The sequence below is a fragment of the Saccostrea cucullata genome, unplaced genomic scaffold (genome assembly GCF_032062105.1).
Source record: "Saccostrea cucullata isolate Sc308-1 unplaced genomic scaffold, CSIRO_AGI_Scuc_v1 ctg686, whole genome shotgun sequence".
NCBI lineage: Eukaryota > Metazoa > Mollusca > Bivalvia > Ostreida > Ostreidae > Saccostrea > Saccostrea cuccullata.
Window position 1 is genome coordinate 243,808 of NW_026927755.1, and position 20,451 is coordinate 264,258.

The 20,451-nt window shown below is 35.2% G+C and overlaps 1 pseudogene; it reads right to left on the bottom strand.

Annotated features, from left to right (window-relative positions):
• Positions 1 to 232: 232 nt before the first annotated feature.
• The window catches only part of LOC134275463 (protein mesh-like), a 32,516-nt pseudogene continuing 12,297 nt past the window's right edge, over positions 233 to 20,451 (bottom strand).

Consider the following 20,451-nt stretch of genomic DNA (forward strand, 5'->3'; position numbering starts at 1 on the left):
TAAATATTAATAAAATATGTGCAATGAGGATGGGTTGCATATTAGGTCGATGTTGTATTTTCACTCGTTTTAATTTTTACGCGTACGTTTGTGTGAATTCCTCACTAAATCGTGTATATATTTTGCTAACATTGATTGTACAGTTTTCTAAACATTGTTTGTACAGTTTTCTAAACATTGTTTATGTGTTATACTTATACTCTTGTAATTTTTGTGTAAGGTTGTGCGGGGTATTATCTTAAGCAATCGACGTGCGCTTCTTCACCCAAATATGTGTTTAAAAATTAAAATATAATTGAATAAAGATATAATGATGACATATAATAATACAATGAGATGACTTTTAATGTTCTAAGACATAATGAGTTTTTAACTGTATCCCTAAAATTTTCCACTCCAATTGTTTTGAGAAATATATCAAAACTCACAGAATCAAGCGAACAATACAAGACATAGTATTAAATAAATATAATCTTTTGGAACGCTTAACATACTTATAAATTTCATAGCCGTCCGAGGAAGTTTTTTGTTCAACAAAATAAGCAGATGAAGAATTCTTATGGTGGTTCTGATTGGGAAGAGGGTTTGCCGTGGTCAAGTCTAGGTCTCTCTGGGATCCCAGTACTCTAAGTTCTCAGGTTTCTTTGATTTTACACATTTTCTGAAAAAAAGTAATAACATGTTAAGTACCAGTCCACATAAAAATCAGACAAAGGGTGATATATGAGGGTTCTCAGAATTTGATGATTTTTCACTCATAGATTTATTTTGAAGTATGAACAATGTATGTAAAATGAAAAATGTTTTGAGTCATGGTAACCATGGAAACCCGGCCAAAGAAATTTCCTTAGCAACGGGCGGATTTTTCAGTGTTGAAGGACAAAAAATCACCTATCTTTGAGGCTTAAAATAACACGTAAATACAACGAGAATTATTCTTACTTATGGGTGTAATAAAGATACACATTTATTGTGTTCTAATAATGTAATAAAAAATATTTCGGTCTTAAGTCAGTTCTGGGGTAGACATTGGAAGGTACACATGTTTTACAAGTTTTGCTGATTCAGCATTTTTCGTGATTTTGGCAATATTCAAGGCCAAATTTTGAAAATGGCCAGATTAATACAGTTGTTGCATGTATCTCATATCAAAGCAGAGGTATTTCTCTTTTAGAATTTGAAGTCAAATCCATGGGCTCTTTTGAAAATCGAATCCGTTGCCTAGCAACAAAAATGGGCTTTTTGATGCATAAAATGAGAAACAATGTAAAAAGTTTACGGAAAAATCAAATGAACGGTTATTTATGATAAACGAGATACAAATTTTAAAATAGTATAATTAAATTCGGTCTCCCTAGCACATTATTGAATATTGCATAATTCTTTATCTCCATAGCAACGACAGATTCTCCATAGCAACAAGGCAAAGAAAGGTAATTTTGGCATGTATTCGTGTAAACTTATTAAGGCTTATTCAAAATAAGTCAAAAAAATCCGGTTGAACAAAATTGACAATGAAATGTTGGTTTTATTGTTTTTTTTTTTTTTTGTACTTAATCAACCCATATTGCAAGGATTCCGTGTACACGACAACCAAGTTCCTATGTCTCCTGTAAAACAGACTGACTTTGGGATTGTATTGTTTGTCATGGAATTGGATATACAAGTAATATGCTGATAATTGCATGTTGATAGTTCGGAAAGACTTTTAAAATGTTGTATCAAGTTATTGAATATTGTTCAATGACTTATTTCCATAGCAACAACACCACTTCCCTAGCAACGACACAAAGAAAGTTTGACGCATATTCATGTTACCTGTAAATCACGTCATGAAGAAAAAAAATGATGTTGAAATGTTTGTTTTTCGAAAGTATTTTTAAACTTTAATCCATAACAACTATTTCTAGCACATAGCAAACAATGTTACATTTTCAATATGGGATTTACTCTGTAGTCGTTATTTATAATATTGAAAGATTAGGCACTCATCACAGATTTCTCAGAAAGTATTACAATGTATGAATTAATTCCCCATGAAAATAAATAGATAAATAAAATGAATAACGTCACTATGGAAATATTTCCAATGATAACTTCAATTGAGTAGGAAGATCAGGTTTTAATTATTCTATTGATACTTGTCATAGATTGGAGAGTTTTTTTTTCCACACGAAAAGAACCGTTCGCGGTAGCTCAAAGGAAGCACCTACTGCGTCCCACAGTGGGATTCGAACCCGCGACGTAAGGATCAGCTCCTTACTTCGTGACTCTAGTGAAGACGCTCTAACCACTGCTCCATGAGGGCGACGCGGCACATTAAAATAAATCAAAATAAGAAAAGTCGCATCGCTGTCAGTTACGGTTATTTACCTAAAATTGAAGTGTACACCATTTGAAAGAAATATTGCAAGATGTCCAAAGCTAGATCAAATACAAATGAACTTAAACATGTCTAGTCACACAAGTAGAAACTTTATTTTTGTATGTTGTTTGGTGAGATTTGCATTAATATAGTGCAAACATATTTCAAAAATTATGCAAACGATGGTCAGAGGATCATCTTCATGTATCCGGTTAGTTCATATCTTAAAATGGAAAATTTATGCAACAAAAACAATACAGTTGACATCGAATTCATCATTGTAACACGGGGCCCATGGGCCACATCGCTCACCTGAGCACTGTGGCTAGGAAAAATCAATTCATTAAATGCCTAAGTAGTCCCGATCCTAAAAGAGGGGGGATGATTTGAACAAACTTGAATCTATGCATACTTGAATCTACACTAACTAAGGGTGCTTACATATTTTTTGACTAACTGTGGTTTTATTCCAAATAAGTTATGCACTTTTGTGGTCCCACCCAATCCTGGTGGTCATGATTTTAACAAATCTTTATCTAAACTACCTGAGGATGCTAACATTTGAACAAGATCAATCAAGATTTTTATGTATTTTTCCTATATATTCCCATGTAAAACTTTGATCATCCATTGTGGTTGTACCCCCGGGGGTCCTGACTTGAATAAACTTGAATGTACACTACCTAAGGATGCTTCTACATAAGTTTCATCTTTTCTGGCCCAAAGTTTTACAATAAAACATTATTAATTAGATTGTTTAAACAAGATGATATGGTCATTACGCACATGCATTCACATATGGCATCAAAAGGGAGTTGGAGAGCGTTTGGGGAACATCTGTAACGGTCCATCTGTAACGGTCCACGTTACAATTAGCACTAGTTTATATTGATATGGTGGCAAGAGGTATAAAATTCAAGTCCACCCCCCTCCCCTCCCAAAGTAAACTTTTGAGTGCTCAGCTGATTTGTTTTTACCTGGCCCATGTGCTCAGGTGAGCGGTGTTGGAGGTTCCTCCCACTACTTTGATACGCGTTGCTATGGGCCAGTTCTCTGGGTAATAGCGTTTGAAGCTCCAGAGCTACAGATTCCTTGTGAACTGAATAAGTGTCAGCTTCCCAACAACAATTTAAAGATTCAAGCTTATAAATATCTTATCTTTTGAAAAATGGAAATTATCTCAAATGAACACAATATATGCTAGATAAACATTACCAGGGTTAAGGGTTTTATTAGGTGTACACAATTTTGTGTGCTTGCTCATTTCATATCTATGTTTTCTTTCACTGCATAATGATTTATTTTCCAGTATTTTGCATAGGATTTCCGACATGCTTAAATTTCAATTACGACAATTTTATTTCATTTCCGACATTTTTTTGTATTTCTTGGATATCTGCAGGATCCCTTTCTGACATTTTTTTTTTTGCTTGCCAAACAGCTGGAAATAAAATTTTAAATAGATTTATTTCATGTTCAAAAAATAAAAACATAATTTATAATTCAATACATACTTATACAAGTAGCAATAATACTTATATTATTATCTTTCCCTGTGCTACATGTACAGGCGTTGTTGTGATGTCTTCGGATTAAAAACATTCTACTGTCTTTTGAGAATTCCTTCAACGATGATTGTTTTTTTTTTTTATGGCCGTGTAAGAAGCGGGGGGGGGGGGCTATTATGCCGATACTTTGCTATAGAATACTATTGAAAACTTCACTATACATGCGCCCCCTCAATAATAATAATATCTGACGATCTTCTATTTTTTGGTTTGTTTGCCAAGGAATTTTCGGTTAAACTAAAAATATATGGTTGTAACAACCATCCCACCCCACCCCCCGAAATTGCTTACTAAGGGTATGTATTTACCAGAAGTGGTTTCTGTATGCCTTTTAATTTCCATCCTTGCATATCTGAGTTCAAACTTAAAACTGCACTTTAAAAGGGAGATGTGCCTCTGAGAAGTTCAGGTCACCTGAGTGACCTATTGCTATCTCTGTTCGTTCGTTGTCGTACGTCATTCGGCGGTCGTAAACATTTGAACATTTTTAGCTTCTTCTCTGGAACCACTGAACCAATTTCAACCAAATTTGAAATAACCCATCTATAGGTAAAAGAAGAAAACAGAATTGTGAATTTCAGGGTCCCAGGGGCCTGAAGGGTGGGACCAAAACCACTAAAATTAATGCAGTCTTTAAAAATCTTCTTTACGTCTAGACATCAAGCAGTGAAACTGTTGGAATGATTGTAATAAGCATTGAGTCCTCTACACTGCACCAAAATAGTAAAATTCTTTGCCCCAGGGTCAGGGGTTCTATATGCTAGGGCTGGGCTAAATAGATTATATAGTGAAAATACATTATTTTTTTGAAAATCTTCTTCTCTGCTCCTGGTTAAAATTAATTAAGAAAAAAGAGAAAAAATTCCTGTTCTACAGTATTGAATTTCATGGCCTTTGGACAGGGGTTCTGGTGTTGAATGATTATATAGTTAACATGCATTAATTCTTTGAAAAATACATTGTTATGATGAGGAAGGGTGCCTCATCTAAAATCGTGAACTTCATGGCCCCAGGGTCAGGAGTTCTGGTGTTAGGGTGCAGGGCTCTTTTGATTATATAGTAAACATGCATTTTTAAAATGAAAAATCTTCTTCTCTGTCCATGGGTATTAAACAACTAACTACATGCGTATAGTTACAATGAGGAAGAGTGCCTCTTTGAAATTTGTGAATTTCACGGCCAAAGGATCAGGTTGTGAATTTCATGGCGCAAGGACCAGGATTTCTGGTGTTACTTAGGTTGGGGCTCTAATCATCATATGGTGAAATTGCAATAAATCTTTGATAATTAATTTTCTTCTTTGCTCCCAGGTATTTAAACTGACTACAGACATATAGTTATGATATACAATGTAGCTATGATCGTTCTCCCAGAACTGTGAATTCCAAGCCCCCGGAACAGGGGTATCATAGAGGGCTGGGGGTGGGGGTCTTTGACTATATACTAAAAATGAATTATTTCTTTGAAATCCACTCCATGATGTGAATCAAACATTTATGATGAGCAAGAATTGTGAAATGTGTGGACCTGAGGGTCAGGTCTGGGGTTCTTGTGGGGTGGGGACACTACTGTGTAATGCTAAGGTTGAAATGCATTTTTTTATTTCCCTACTCTGTTTATGGTTATAAAGTTACCAAACTACATAGGCGTCGGAACCGGGGGGGGGGGGGGGGGGGGGGGGGCTAGGGGCTTAGCCTTTTCCTAGTATAGACATTGCACATTGTTGCGTAGGTTTTAGCCCCCTACTTTCCATAGATATGTTGCAGAATAGGTTTAAAATTAGGAATTCAAAGTGGTGCTGTTTGGAAAAAATTTGGTACTGAATATCGAACCTAAATATACTCACCGTCAATGAAAACGCAACACTCTAATTTTAGGGTGAAAAGTATATAAGGGTTATAACTATGTACCAAAGAAGTTAGGACATCTTTTACTTTGCCAAATCAGTTATTTTACGGTTGAATGAATTTCTTTCCTCTACCGGAAGTTGCTTTTAAGCCCTCTTAACAGAAATCAAATTTTCTGATTTTAAATAAAAATTTTAACAATATTGTGGGTTTTCAAGGTTTTGTAGCAGTTTATCATAAGCATTGTTCTAAAATCCCGGGAAGAAATCCTTCTTTCTTTACCGGATGTGATGCATATATTTCCTCAAAATGACTGATTTTCATTGTTAATGCTGGAGATTCAGATGCAAATGTACACTATTTAACGATTCATCAGGCTCATGTGTTTCAATAGAATAAATAACAGTTTCTTGACCGGAAGTCCAAGAGATACTACACTACGCCAAGTTGGAGAAAATTCGACCAAGGTATCTGAACAACAGGCAATTAAAAATGCCCAAGAATATTTATTTCGCTCAGATAAAGACATTGATAAACCTAATGCAGGTTGAAATCGGACTACGTACATGTATGTTGTACATGGCGGACTAGCATGTTTTGATTAAATGGTCGGAAGGGGGGTGTTTTATTTAAATGTTATCTGTTAAGAGGGCTAAAAAATCAACTTTCGGTAATGGAATGAAAACCATTAAACCATTAAATAACTGATTTGGTAAAGTAAAAGATGTCCTAACCTGTTTGGTACATAGTTATATCCCGTATATAATTTTTCACCCTAAAAGTAGAGTGTTGCGTTTTCATTGACGGTGAGTATATATATTAATCAAGAAATAATTGATGTGTTTTAGAACTCGTTTTAAAAACCTTACATGAAAAGCAAACAATTTAGTTTTGATTCAAATTATTATGAGAGACTCTTTGCATAGTCTTTACATGGAAGAACCAGAAGTCTCTGTCGAGACTGTAGCTCTACTGGTTTGTACTTATAACAAAGGATGAGAAAAGAAGCCACTGCCATCAAACCAAAAGTGTAGAAGGAGTAGCGTTTTAAAGGAATTTCACAGAAAATTCTATTTTTAGTAACCATGGCAACACCGTTCATCGAAATCAAAAACCGATGCACTATTTTATGTATCTTAGTGTAGTCTACTTGTGTGCCAGGTTATATTGAAATCAGACCAAAGCTGTAGAAGGAGAAGAGTTTTAAAGGAATTTCATAGAAAATTCTATTTTAAAAAACCATGGCAACACCGTTCATCGAAATTAAAAAAACCGATGCACTATTTTATGTATCTTAGTGTAGTCTACTTGTGTGCCAAGTTATATTGAAATCAGACCAAAATTGTAGAAGGAGTAGTGTTTAAAAGGAATTGCACAGAAAATTCTATTTTTAGTAACCATGGCAACAACGTTCATCGAAATCAAAAACCAATGCACTATTTTATGTATCTTAGTGTAGTCTACTTGTGTGCCAAGTAATATTGAAATCAGACCAAAACTGTAGAAGGAGTAGTGTTTTAAAGGAATTTCACAGAAAATTCTATTTTTAGTAACCATGGCAACACCTTTCATCGAAATCAAAAACCGATGCACTATTTTATGTATCTTAGTGTAGTCTACTTGTGTGCCAAGTTATATTAAAATCAGACCAAAACTGTAGGAGGAGTAGCGTTTTGAAAAATTGTTTACAGGCAGACGGACAGACATACAGAGAGACGAACAGACAGACACCTTACTTTCGCATAAGCTCTTCTGGTCTCTGACCAATAGAGCTAAAAATGAAGTTTACGTTTACCTATGGATGAGAATTCCCAGTAATACGGAACAAATACCAACAAAAACAAATCCAATGATAAAATATTTGTAATTCTCCTTTATGAAATCATCTATTTGTTGAACCGCCCTCTGCAATGGAGACTCCGTTGCATCGTCCAACTCTTCGGTTGTTGATTCCCTTTGAGTTGAAGTATCTGTTGGAATGCTTCCTGAAGTTGTAGAGAAAATAATGGTAGACTGACCAGTTGTACTTCTTACATTGGAAGATGTAGTGAAGTCTTCACTAGTTGTATTGTTAGCTGTAGTACTGGGAAATAACATGGTTGATGTTGACGCCATTGTGCTATGTTCGGTGGTACTACTGGAAGAAGTCAAATCCTCTTGGAAACTTTCTGTTGTGGTAGATGACGCTGCAGCACTGGTAGAATCCTCGGTAAAAATCTCTGTGGTTTTAATTGTAACTGCTAAATCTTCCGTTGAAGGAAAATTTGATGTAGTTTAACCAGTGGTGATGGCTTCTGCGGTTGAGGTTTCAGCTGTTGTCCACCTTGTAGTACCCTGAAATGTACTTGTAATGGTTCCTTCAGTTGAACTACTTGTTGTACTTTTAGTATCGGTTGGTACAATCGTTGTTTCTTCCACAATAGAAGTAGTAACTGAGTCAGCAGTGCTGTCTGTACTTACTAGAACTGTTGTAGAGTCAAATGTAGAGCTAGTCATTATTAAATTGCAAGAGAAATTGCCAAAATCACCCCAGGATGTGTTTCTGCAGGTGATTTCATTGCTTTCTCCTTCCATTTCATAATCTGGATAGCAGGAAAGTGTAGCGATGGACCCTTCTATCGTGCTTGATGCATTCCAGACTCCTCCCTCTACGCTTGGTAAATCATCACAATTCTTTACTGAAAGGGAGAGAAAGAAAAAAATATTATAGTTCATTTGTATTTGCATTATTTATGTAGAGTATAAGCGAAAACAGTATTATAGTATATTTGTATCAAATAGCATTATTTATCTAGAATTCTCATTGCATTAATTTTGATCTTGCTTTTCTTTTTAAAGAGAAACACAAAATATAACAATCATTTTAAACAATGTAAAATTAATGTATTTACTTACCATTTTGATTCATTTGTTAAAAAATATAATTTAAGATCACATCTAATATACTTGCTTTGATATGGAGCTCCTACAGACGTATTAAAAATCATTGTGAACTGTTGGGTTTCGGCAGCCAGTTCAGCCGATCCAGTCATGGCATAATCAAACACGCATTCTTCATCCTCTCCACACAGCTCCTCGACTTCCGGGGGAAGATTTGTTGGTGTTACAAACGTGGGACGGAAGGATAACTTTTGATAGTCACTGTAGGACTTTCCCGGTTCGTAAGTGAACAGTGAATCATTTTCTAGTATTCTCCCTTCAATTATATATTTTATTAGTTTTAAATTAAATGAAACAAGAGGCCCATGGGTCACATCGCTCACCTGAGTAACTTGGGTGATGCAGTTCTTTACCAGATTCCCCCTCTTGCTATACCTATCATGCCCCACTACCCCCTTCCCTTTTATGATTTTAAAACTTTAGAATCTACACTACCCCATGATGCTTTCACATAAGTTTCAGCTTTCCTGGCCCAGTGGTTCTTGAGAAGAAGATTTTTAAAGATTTGTTCTATATTTTTCTATGTAAAACTTAGAATTTCCTATTGTGGCCCCACCCTATCCCCAGAGGTCATGATTTTAAGAATTTAATATATACACTACCCCATGATGCTTCCACATAAGTTTCAGCTTTCCTGGCCCAGTGGATCTTGAGAAAAAGATTTTTAAAGATTTGTTCTATATTTTTCTATGTAAAACTTGGATTCCCTATTGGGGCCCCACCCTACCCCCGTGGGTCACTATTTTAACACTTTAATATCTACACTACCCAAGGATGCTTTCACATAAGTTTCAGCTTTCCTGACCCAGTGGTTCTTGAGAGGAAGATTATTAAAGATTTGTTCTATATATTTCTATGTAAAACTTGGATTCCCTATTGTGGCCCCGCCCTACCCCCGGAGGTCATGATTTTAACAATTTATTATCTACACTATTCAAGGATGCTTCCACATAAGTTTCAGTTTTCCTGGCCCAGTGGTTCTTGAGAAGAAGATTAAAAGTTTTTCCCTATATATTTCTTTGTAAAACTTGGATTCCCTATTGTGGCCCCGCCCTACCCCCGGGGTCATGATTTTAAGAATTTCATATCTACACTACACAAGGATGCTTCCACACAAGTTTCAGCTTTCCTGGCCCAGTGGTTCTTGAGAAGAAGATTTTTAAAGATTTGTTCTATATATTTCTATGTAAAACTTGGAATCCCTATTGTGGCACCGCCCTACCCCCGGGGGTCACGATTCTAACAATTTGATATTAACATTACCCAAGGATGCTTCCACATAAGTTTCAGCTTTCCTGGCCCAGTAGTTCTTGAGAAGATTTTTTTTTAGTGACCCCACCCTATTTTTGTCTTTCTTAATTATCTCCCCCTTGTAAGGGAACTTGGCCCTTCATTTTAACAATTTAAACTCCCCTTTACCCAAGGATGCTCTGTACCAAGTTTGGTTAAAATTGGCCCATTGGTTCTCAAGAAGTCGAAAATGTGAAAAGTTTACAGACGGACGGACGGACAGACGACGGACAATATGTGATCAGAAAAGCTCACTTGAGCCTTCGGCTCAGGTGAGCTAATAAAAGAGAAAGAGAGTGAATAAATTCATATCAGATTGTAAAATTATTACATAATATTCCAAAATCATCGTATATCTTTTCTGCTGTGGAGTTTGGCTGTAAAATCTCCCCTGTTGGGGATTGCAAATCGTTGTTTGGATCTTCATCAAAATTTCCAAGTAGTCCCTGTATGTTTCCTGTAAGCAAAAGTTATTTGGTTAGTCACTTTATTCACGGACACTGTTTCGTATCAATTGCAAAGATGAGACAGAAAAAGAGACAAAATTAAGTTACTGACTCTTCCCCACCCACCTAAATACTCCAACGAAAATATACTAACCGGCAAGTGAAGTATTTCCAACAACTGGAAGGACATTGAGCACATTGGAACTCGCTACAGCTTTGAATGCGATACCCATTGTGGTAAAAGATACAATTAACTCCTTTTTGGTCAGGTTCGAGTTTGTTGAATTTGTTTCAAGCTTCATAACAGTCACACCTTAAAAAGTAACAATGTCAAAGTTGTACCTTGTAAGTATAAATGAAAAATTAAGAAAAAAATTGGAGTCTCGGGACAAAGTTTTAAATAATTTCATTGTAACCTTGAAAATTATGGGCATTGGACTCGTCAAAGTCAATAACATCTCCATTGACTAAAACGTCTACAATTCTAATCGAGTTGAGGCGGACTTCAACGACGACAGAATTATTCCAGTCTTGTGAAACAAAGGAGGTGCATATGCTTGCATCAACCAAATCTCCTGTGTGAACAAAGAGTATTAAAGAAAATATAGTCCAATATGTTGATGACCAGAAAAGACGTACTGAATATTTTTCTGCTTGCTTCCATATATTCATATCTTACCGTTTTCTTTTCTAAATTGCTCGAATCGTATCTGGCTTTGAAATCTCTCGTCTAAGGTTTTCATAAAGACAAATTCTCCCACACCATTAAATGTATATTGAAAGCCATCCAGAGTAGTGATATGAGGATCTCCATTGGTCCGAGCTGCAAATATTTATACAATGTACCAACAATTTATGATTAGAGAATATTGATTGATTGTATATAATTTTGTATATAATATTGCTTAACGCCCCTCTCCAGAATTTTTCACTCATATAGAAACGCCACCACTTTTCGGTGGAAAGCTGCAAATTTTGACCTATATTCGTCACTCAGGTCTATTAAGCAGGGATGGATCTTTTTTGTCCCAGCACATACTGCGACACGGGACCTCGGTTTACTAGTATACAGTTTCATCCGAAGGACCGGTCTCCACGTCCCACGGTGGGATTCGAACCCGCGACGTAAGGATCAACTCCTTACTTCGCGACTCTAGAGAGACGCTCTAACCATTGTGCCATGCAGGCGACATGATTAGAGAAGAGAAACATGGAACATTTATCTACAGCTCAACTTAGTTGGTTTATGCATGGGCAACTGGAATTCATTTATCTTAATAGACATTTTTATTTAGATGATGAGTTACCTGGTCTTGGAGGGATATAGTTCTTGCACGAACTGAACTTTCTGTGTTTGAAGTAACTAGGACATAAATTTGAAACACCGGAGGATCCAATCCCTATAACATTTAGAGAATATCGGCAACAGTGAAGGAATGGTAGAACGTCAAAATAGAAGTTTGTAATGTACGGCTGCACTTTGTGTCCACCAAGATAATGGTATCTTTGAATGCTTCCTCCTTCCTTTACTCTAGAGTCGATTAGGTTATTTGCATTGTCGTAGCAGCACAAATTGTCGACTCCTTGTTGCCTATTTCGATGAATAATACAATTTTGATACTCAAATGAAGCAATGCAAATGTGTAAGTTTTAAATTTGTTTTGTTTAGCTGGAAAATATATAACATTTATTTGGACAGTTTCAACTTTTCTTACCCTAAATTAACTAAACGGATACAATGGGTAGCGTCTCTTCTGTGCAGACAATTACCAGTACGGGAAAACTGAGAAGTACGACTGAACATGCTGCAATCTGGATCGGGTTGAAATCTGACTATGTCCAGTAGAGCTTGGTCAAGAGTACAGGGACATGGCTGTTCATCATTAGTCGACAGTTCGGGTAGTTGTGTTTCACTTTTCAGCCAATCATGACAGAAGCTGTACGCTTGATCTGGTGGTAGGGCCACGGGAAATATGTCAGACCAGATTCCTCTATCAACCCTTTAGATACAAAAAATGCAATCAATGGCAGTTGTTCTTTCAACTCTTATAATTTATTTGTTATTTCTTTAATAAAATCATAAAATTATTTTTTTTTTCTATTTTTCGAATTTTTTGTGTGGAAAAAATGATTTTTAAAAATTAATAATTATTAATGTATTCTAAGACAGAATTAATATAGATCTTTTAATTAAATTTTACTTGCATTGAATAGAACAACATTTTAACATCCCCAGATTCAATCATTTTTATCCATCTTCATACATTTATACCTATCTTCAAATCCTTTTGAGATATATAAATTGTTTCTATCTTTAAATCATTTGTACCTAGCTTATCAGTTTTAAAATCCTTTAGCTGCAAAAAAGTAGCTCTCTGCTTGCGAAAATTCGGACAGGTATCGCAAAGATCTAGATCCATGCGTTGTAAAAATCTTTGATCTACGCCGCCGATTTTTTGCCGTTCGCTTCAGGTATATTTCTTATATTTTTCCAAGCTTTATAAATGATATCCAATAATTAAAATCGGCGGCGTAAATCGAAGGTTTTTACAAGGCTTGGATCTGTTGATCTCTGTTTTATCTGTCCAAATTTTCTGAAGCAGAGAGCTACAGTTCTGCAGCTAAAAATTCTTCAAATTAATTGGAAAAGAAGTATAATTTAACTAAACCTATCTGTAATGAAGGTACGAGGGTTGATCCAAAAGTAATGTCACTGTGTCCATATCTTTAATATTTGGCGTCATATTATCAGATATAATGTACCAAAAAAATGCATGAGAATAAATCTAATCAAAATTGAAAATTTCATTTAAGTATGTTTAATTGAATTCATTTTATAGTCGTTTAAAGCATTAAACGTAGGGGGTGTCGCCGCGTCACAACTAAACGTCACGCTTTAAAGTGTATATTGTTAGAATGAAAAAAGACAAACACTTAAAATGCATCCAAAAAGCGTCTACTCGCCCAATACTTGAAAAGACAACATTTACAACAATTTCTAGTCTTTAAATAAAAAGTAAATGATGTCATTGCTATTTTTGATCATAGATAATATGTTGTTTATATCAAAAGAAATGTCGAAATGGAATAAAACGCTGAAACCAGCTGTAATGCGTTTTCCCATCAAAATCGGGAAATCGCAAGTAGAGTCATTTACGTTGATAAATCAGACTCACAGAGGAAAAAATATAAACAAGCAAATTCAAAGAATTGTGGTCCCCCGCTTTCGGTGTGTTTGTTGGTGAGATGTTATTTTTTATGACATATTGTGTCTAATATGAACATCCTATCATATGTCATTTCATAGAAATTATCATTGAAGGATGAAAACCCTTTTCCTGACCGTTAAAAAGTTACGGCCAAAGTTAATGTTTTTTAAAAGTAGGTCAACTCCAAGATCAAGATCAAAGGTTCAAAGTTGTTGATGAAAGGTTTTCTCACAAGGATTACATATGTGAATATGAAAGCCCTAGCCCTTAAGGTTCAAAAGTTGTGGTCAAGGTTAAAGTTTTCACATAAGTACGTAAATCTTTAAGGTCAAGGTCAAAAGGTCAAAGTTGTTGATATCCAATAAAATGTCTTGCAACAAGAAATACATGTGTGAAATATAAAAGTCCTAGTATCTACCCTTCAAAAGTTGTGACCAAAGTTAAAGTTTTTTTTAAAGTAGTTAAAACTCCAAGGTCAAGGTCAAAGGGTAAAAGTTGTTGGTATTCAATGAAAGGTCTTCTCAAAAAGATTACATATGTGAAGTACGAAAGCCCTAGCCCTCACCGTTCAAAAGTTATGGTCAAGGTTAAAGTTTTTTCATAAGTATATAAATCTCCAAGGTCAAGGTCAAAAGGTAAAGGTTGTTGGTATCCAATGAAATGTCTTGCAACAAGGAATACATATGTGAAATATAAAAGTCCTAGTATCTACCCTTCAAAAGTTGTGACCAAGGTTAAAGTTTTTAAAAAGTAGTTAAATCTCCAAGGTCAAGGTCAAAAGTTCTTGGTATCCAATAAAAGGTCTTCTCACAAGGATTACTTATATGAAGAACGAAAGCCTTAGTCCTCACCGTTCAAAAGTTATGGTCAAGGTTAACGTTTTTTCATAAGTACGTAAATCTCCAAGGTCAAGGTCAAAAGGTCAAGGTTGTTGATATCCAATGAAAGGTCTTGCCACAAACAATACATTTGTGAAATATGAAAGTCCTAGTACCTTCCATTCAAAAGTTATGGCCAAAGTAAAAGTTTGAAATTTCTGTGGAAAAGTGGGTCAAACTCCAAGGTCAAGGTCAAAAGGTTAAATTCGGTGATACCCAAAGAAAGGTCTTGTCACAAGGAATACACATGTGAAATATGAAAGTCATAGCTTTACTAAATCAAAAGTTATGGGCAAGGTTAAAGTTTTTGTGACGGACAGACTGACAGACTGACAGACGGACAGACTGACAGACGGACAGACGAATGAGATTTAATGTCCCCTCGCTTTCGCGAAAGCGGGGGACAATAAGCGACTTGTTCATATATGGTTTCAGCAATTTGGGCGGGTCATTGGTCATGGAATTAAACTAAATTCAGGACTAAATTATATATAGAGTGAGTGAACAAATGTTGCCAATAATTCATTAATGAAGTGAAATGAGTGAATGTGTTTGTGAGTCTCAAATAGTTTTAATGTCGGAAGGGGTAGCGTTTAAGTGTATGACGTTATATGACGTTATTTAGGTGCGGCGACTACCATAATTGCACTTTGTTTATAATTCTATATTTTAAAATATATATTTCATTTTAATGTGATTTTTTTCAGGACTGATTTGAAATAAATATAGCTTTCAACATGTATAATTTTATTAATTTACGTCGACTAGAAGCATTTTTATCGAAGTTGTGACATTACTTTTGGATCAACCCTCGTATCTGTCTGGAAATGTTTGGTTGGTTTACGTCCCTTCTAATTTTTGTCATTCATTGAGGCGCAACCACTATCTAGTAAAGGGCTGCTTTTGAACTGCACTTGGCACTATTGACGTAAAAGAGCTATTGAGTAGTGAGGGGCCTTTCTGTGCCAAAAATATCGAGATTTTAAGATTTCATACCGTTTTTCAAGTCCCGCAGTGGGATTTGCGATGATAGACTCTATTATTTACAACCTAGATTCAATCATTTAAAGATCTTCGTGTTTACTGCATGGTACTAATGCCTATTTACACCTATCTTTAATTCAACTAAACCTATCTGTAATTCACTTGCATCTTTCTTCAATTCATTTGAATGGATTTAGGTGGTACTTAGTATTTGAAAAAAGGTTCATTTTTTTTAAAATGGGGTAAGATATTTGATACATGTATATGTTATCAATTTGACATTCCATGTACATGTACTTACTGTCCAGTTCTTTTGGTAGCAGATGTTACCCTAATAGTTGAAGCAAAAGCAGTACTTGGCACAGAAATAACTGCTGATCCTAAGGCTCGGTGTACACCTTGAAGGACAACCTGACTCTTCCATGACAACTTACGATCGCTTTCCTCCTAACAATTATTTTTCGACAATTATGAATATTAGAAACCTTAACATATGTTCATGAAATTTATTTATCATTTGTAAAACGGTAAAAATTTAATTTAAAGATTCCCCGTACTTTTAAAGAGAAAAGATGTATATCGACAGTTTCATTATCCTGAAGTTCTGAAGCATCTGGCTCCCATGATATTGATTTCTGTCCAGCGAACCATTCATCAGAGTTATGCCTATACACTCGATGCTTGCTGTCCGCAGGGTTTACTAAAAGTTCAGGTTTGTTATATATTATAAAATATACTGTTATAATTTTAGGGAATAAAGAATATGTCTGAAACCAGGTCGGTTTTGTTCATCAACTTTTATACATATATTCATTCAAATGAATTTGATAATTTAATTTTTCTTATAATTGTATTCCATACACAATACACACACATAAAACGCATGCGTATTCAATGGTTGTGGTGATTAAATTAATTCTTAGTTAGTCTTGTATAGGAACAGGAAAGATTTTTAGAAGACCAACAAGAGAAATCAAAACACTAAGGAATAACCTTCAACTACTTACAGATTGTGTAGAGACCTCGAAATGTTTTCTCCACACCGTTAGTCTCTATTTTTATCTGTATAATTGCATCCCCGGTGTGTTGGAATATTGGTGTTATGCATACTATGCTAAATTCTGATTTTCGATCACAGATGTAAGTTTTTGGTGACCCAAGATATGTAGCTGTTATGGTTGCAGTTGGCTCAATGCATGGACCACTGAGAACAAGATACTGCCCTCCTAACAGTGGACCGTATCGAGGGGTTATAGTCAGGTCACCTACAATATCAAAACGATGTAAAATTTTAAAAGGAATATTTCTGAATAAATACCCCAAATCCGCATTCAAACTACATTGTATATGAAATTCTGCTTCAATGATTAATTGCAATACATTCACTAATGACGCACATTTAAATAGTATTTTTTTTTCGTTTGAATGGAAAGATTTGTGTTATCTATAGAAAGTTGATTGTCATATATTATATTATTATACTTTCATGTTAAATACTAAAATCTGATTGGTTTAGACGCAGTTAACAATCTGTTCTATTACACTCGGCCTTAGCAACACACGTGACAATGGGTAACACAACGGTAATGCCACATGCGTGGAAATTATGCGCGTACGGTTCACCGTAGAATTCTCAAAACGTCAGTTGCGCGTTTGAAAGAACCAGAATAAACTTGACGTCAATAAAAGTTTGCGTCCGATGTAGCTTACTTGAAAACAACAAACGACAGACGAAACATGCTTGCGTGTGCGGGATAACGAAACTTTAGATGATAAAGGACTCGTAGAGTATCAAATAAACAATAAAGAGGCCAGTAAATCATTTTCGAAGTAGCAGGGAGTTTGAAAGCTTTCTAAACGTAAACGAAAAGGCGATCAACGATTTGTATTGCTGACATAGTAAATCAAGAAGACATTCAGTATAATAAAATAAATGGTGCCTGTTTTGGGGGGTAACAATTGAAATTGACACCCCTCAGAAAACCATTGTCAACCTCCGCTGACGCGTCGGTTGACAGTGGTTTTCCTTGGGATGTCAATATCAACTTTTACCCTCCAAAACAGGCACCATTTATATAATGAAAAGCTCATTTCTTAGTCAAATGGTTCACTTGAATACCTGTTAAACAGATATTCCATAGATATAATTCCAAAAGCCAATTATAAATTACATTGACGGTCTACAGCAAAACCGAATAAGCACGTGTTTGACAGATTCATGTGTTATGGTAACTTCAATAAACAAGATAAATTCATAATTCGTCGCGAAAAGTGAGGTGTTCTAAAATAAGCATTGGGCGAATATTTCTTTCTCTTTTCTAAAGAAATGAACGTAAATTATGTAATAATTATGTAAGAAGTGGCATTCAATAAGAAAACTTCAACTTTTTCATTCAAATGAAAGTTTTACCACTTATGCATGCACTTCATTGTAAAAATGACATACCAGTATAACATTGTATCTAGTACTTTTTTTAGGTGCTAGGCTGTTTAGGATATATTTGTTGTAAAAAAATTTCCTCCCTGATGTAAACACATGGACGCGCTCTATATTACACGCCCTGAATCATCAAACAGTTGTTCAGAGATTCCCTAATGATGAAGATGGTTTGCGATGCATACTAAGCTCCATTTTGATTATGTCCCTGTCGATAATCTTCACTCATAATTATAGAGACGTCACCATATACCGTTGGAGGGACCTTTACTCGGCACTCTGGGCCATTGAGCAGTGAAACTTTTTTTTCATCGTTCCAACGCCTTACGTGACACGAGATCTCGGTTTTTTAAGGTCTAATCCAAAAGACCAGCACTTTCACTTCAAAGTGCCAAGAGCATTGCAAAGGAACAGAAATGTTTGTTTCCAACAATCTATTGGAATTCCGATGGGTACAAATTGCGCTCCGTTATTAGCAGACTTATTTTTATTTTCATATGAAGCAGAATTTATGCAAAATCTTATGCGTGAAAAGAAGAAAACACTTGCTGTGGCCTTCAACCCAACATTAAGATATATCGACGACGTACTGTAAATTAACAATGATAATTTCCATTCATATGTCAATACAATACATCCTGGTGAGCTTGAGATAAAAGATATTACAGAGTCTGACACATCTGTTTCATACTTAGATATTTTACTTGGAAAAGACGTTAATGGGAATCTAACAACCAAGCTCTATGATCAACGTGATGACTTCAACTTTGCTATCTTCAACTTGTTGATAAAAAAAGACTATCAACAGTTTCGTTTAAAGTCATCATTTCGTAAGTTCTATGGTCGATACAATGACCTAGTCAGCAAATACAATTTATCACTGAGTCAAATGCTGACTGACTTTTTTCGTACCAATTGTTAGTCCATTATTTATACACTGAATTGACGACGGGTTTTTTCCCGTTATTTCGTGATCGTGACAAGGAGCACACGGCGGGTGTGACCGGTGTCGCATAATATACGTTCCGGGTAACTTGGCGTTCCGGCCGGAACGCTAAATACCTATAATATTGGTTCCGGGCCATAATAAACGTTCCGGCCCGCGTAAGATTGGTTCCGGCCGTAAAAAACGTTCCGGGCAACCAAGCACCCTATTAAACTCTCTATTTATATTTAATATTGGCTGTTAATTTCAATATTCTTCTTTCTTTTATACTTTCGTATATGATACAGCAGGATTTAATCGTAAGACATACATATGTGTTTACATTTCAAGTCAGAATATGCGGTCTTTTTACCAGAGACATTATATATTTATTGATGTCTCTGATTTAAATATTATATTAATCCATGAAATTCCAGTTGATTATTTTGATTCTTTGTAAACAAAAGAAGGTGTGAAACTTGTTTACATTGATATACCCCCCATCGTGCTGTTTTACGATAGACTTGGCTTCTATCGATACGAATAATTGCTCAGTCTTGCGAATCGCCGTAAGCACACATGACCACCCTGATCAGATGATAATGGTGATAGATTAATTATATTTACCATAAAATACTTTAATTATTAGGAATAATATTTTAATTTCCTTACAATTTTTTAAACACCCATACATGTAGTTGCGTTTCTTTAAACCAAATATAAAATAAATTAAAATACAAGAACATAATGGGAAACGAGTGCATGCCGGATCTAAAAAGAGAATATATAATTTAAGCATTTAATACGAAGGAAAAGTGTTTCCCGTTTTTTGATTATTTTTCTTCGTCAGGTGAAGTTTTTTTTTTTTTAAATTTTAATGTTATATGTCAACAAAACATGCACATGATCAACTTGGAAATGTTTCAATTAAACGGCTAAAAACGTTTGAATAAAATTCAACTCATTTTTATTTATGCACGTAAGTACAAGTACATTTGTATTTATTAGTAAAAATAACACTGAAGAAGAAATGTATTACAGACACAGATCTGTATTTTACTATTTATATGAATAGCATTGTGAAGTCTGCTCACTCACCCCCCCCCCCCCTTCCCCTGCAGTGAACAGTAGACAAAAAACTTGATTTGCTTGGTATAAAATTTTCTATATTTTAATTAACAATTTGTTGAATGTGTTCAACAAACAAAGGAGTCTTAGTGGGGAAGGCAACCGCGAACGTTTGTTCTATCGCCTACCTGATTTTTCAAAAGACATCTTTGAATGACTTTTCCTATAGATATAATAGATTTTTTTTTACCAACTTTCAAAAACTATAATTATTTGGAAAAAAGAAAAGGTTTCTCTTTAATTCATTCTGATAAAACGTGTATTTCCCCTCTAGAACTCGATGGGAATGTAAAATCTTAATTTAAAATGAAAACCTGCAGGCATGCTTATGAAGAATCTTAGGACTAAGACATCTCTTAAGACGAACTTTCGACATATCTTAGTCTTAAGTGAGGCCATCGAAGCTATCCTATCTTAGGAGACCTCCTAATCTT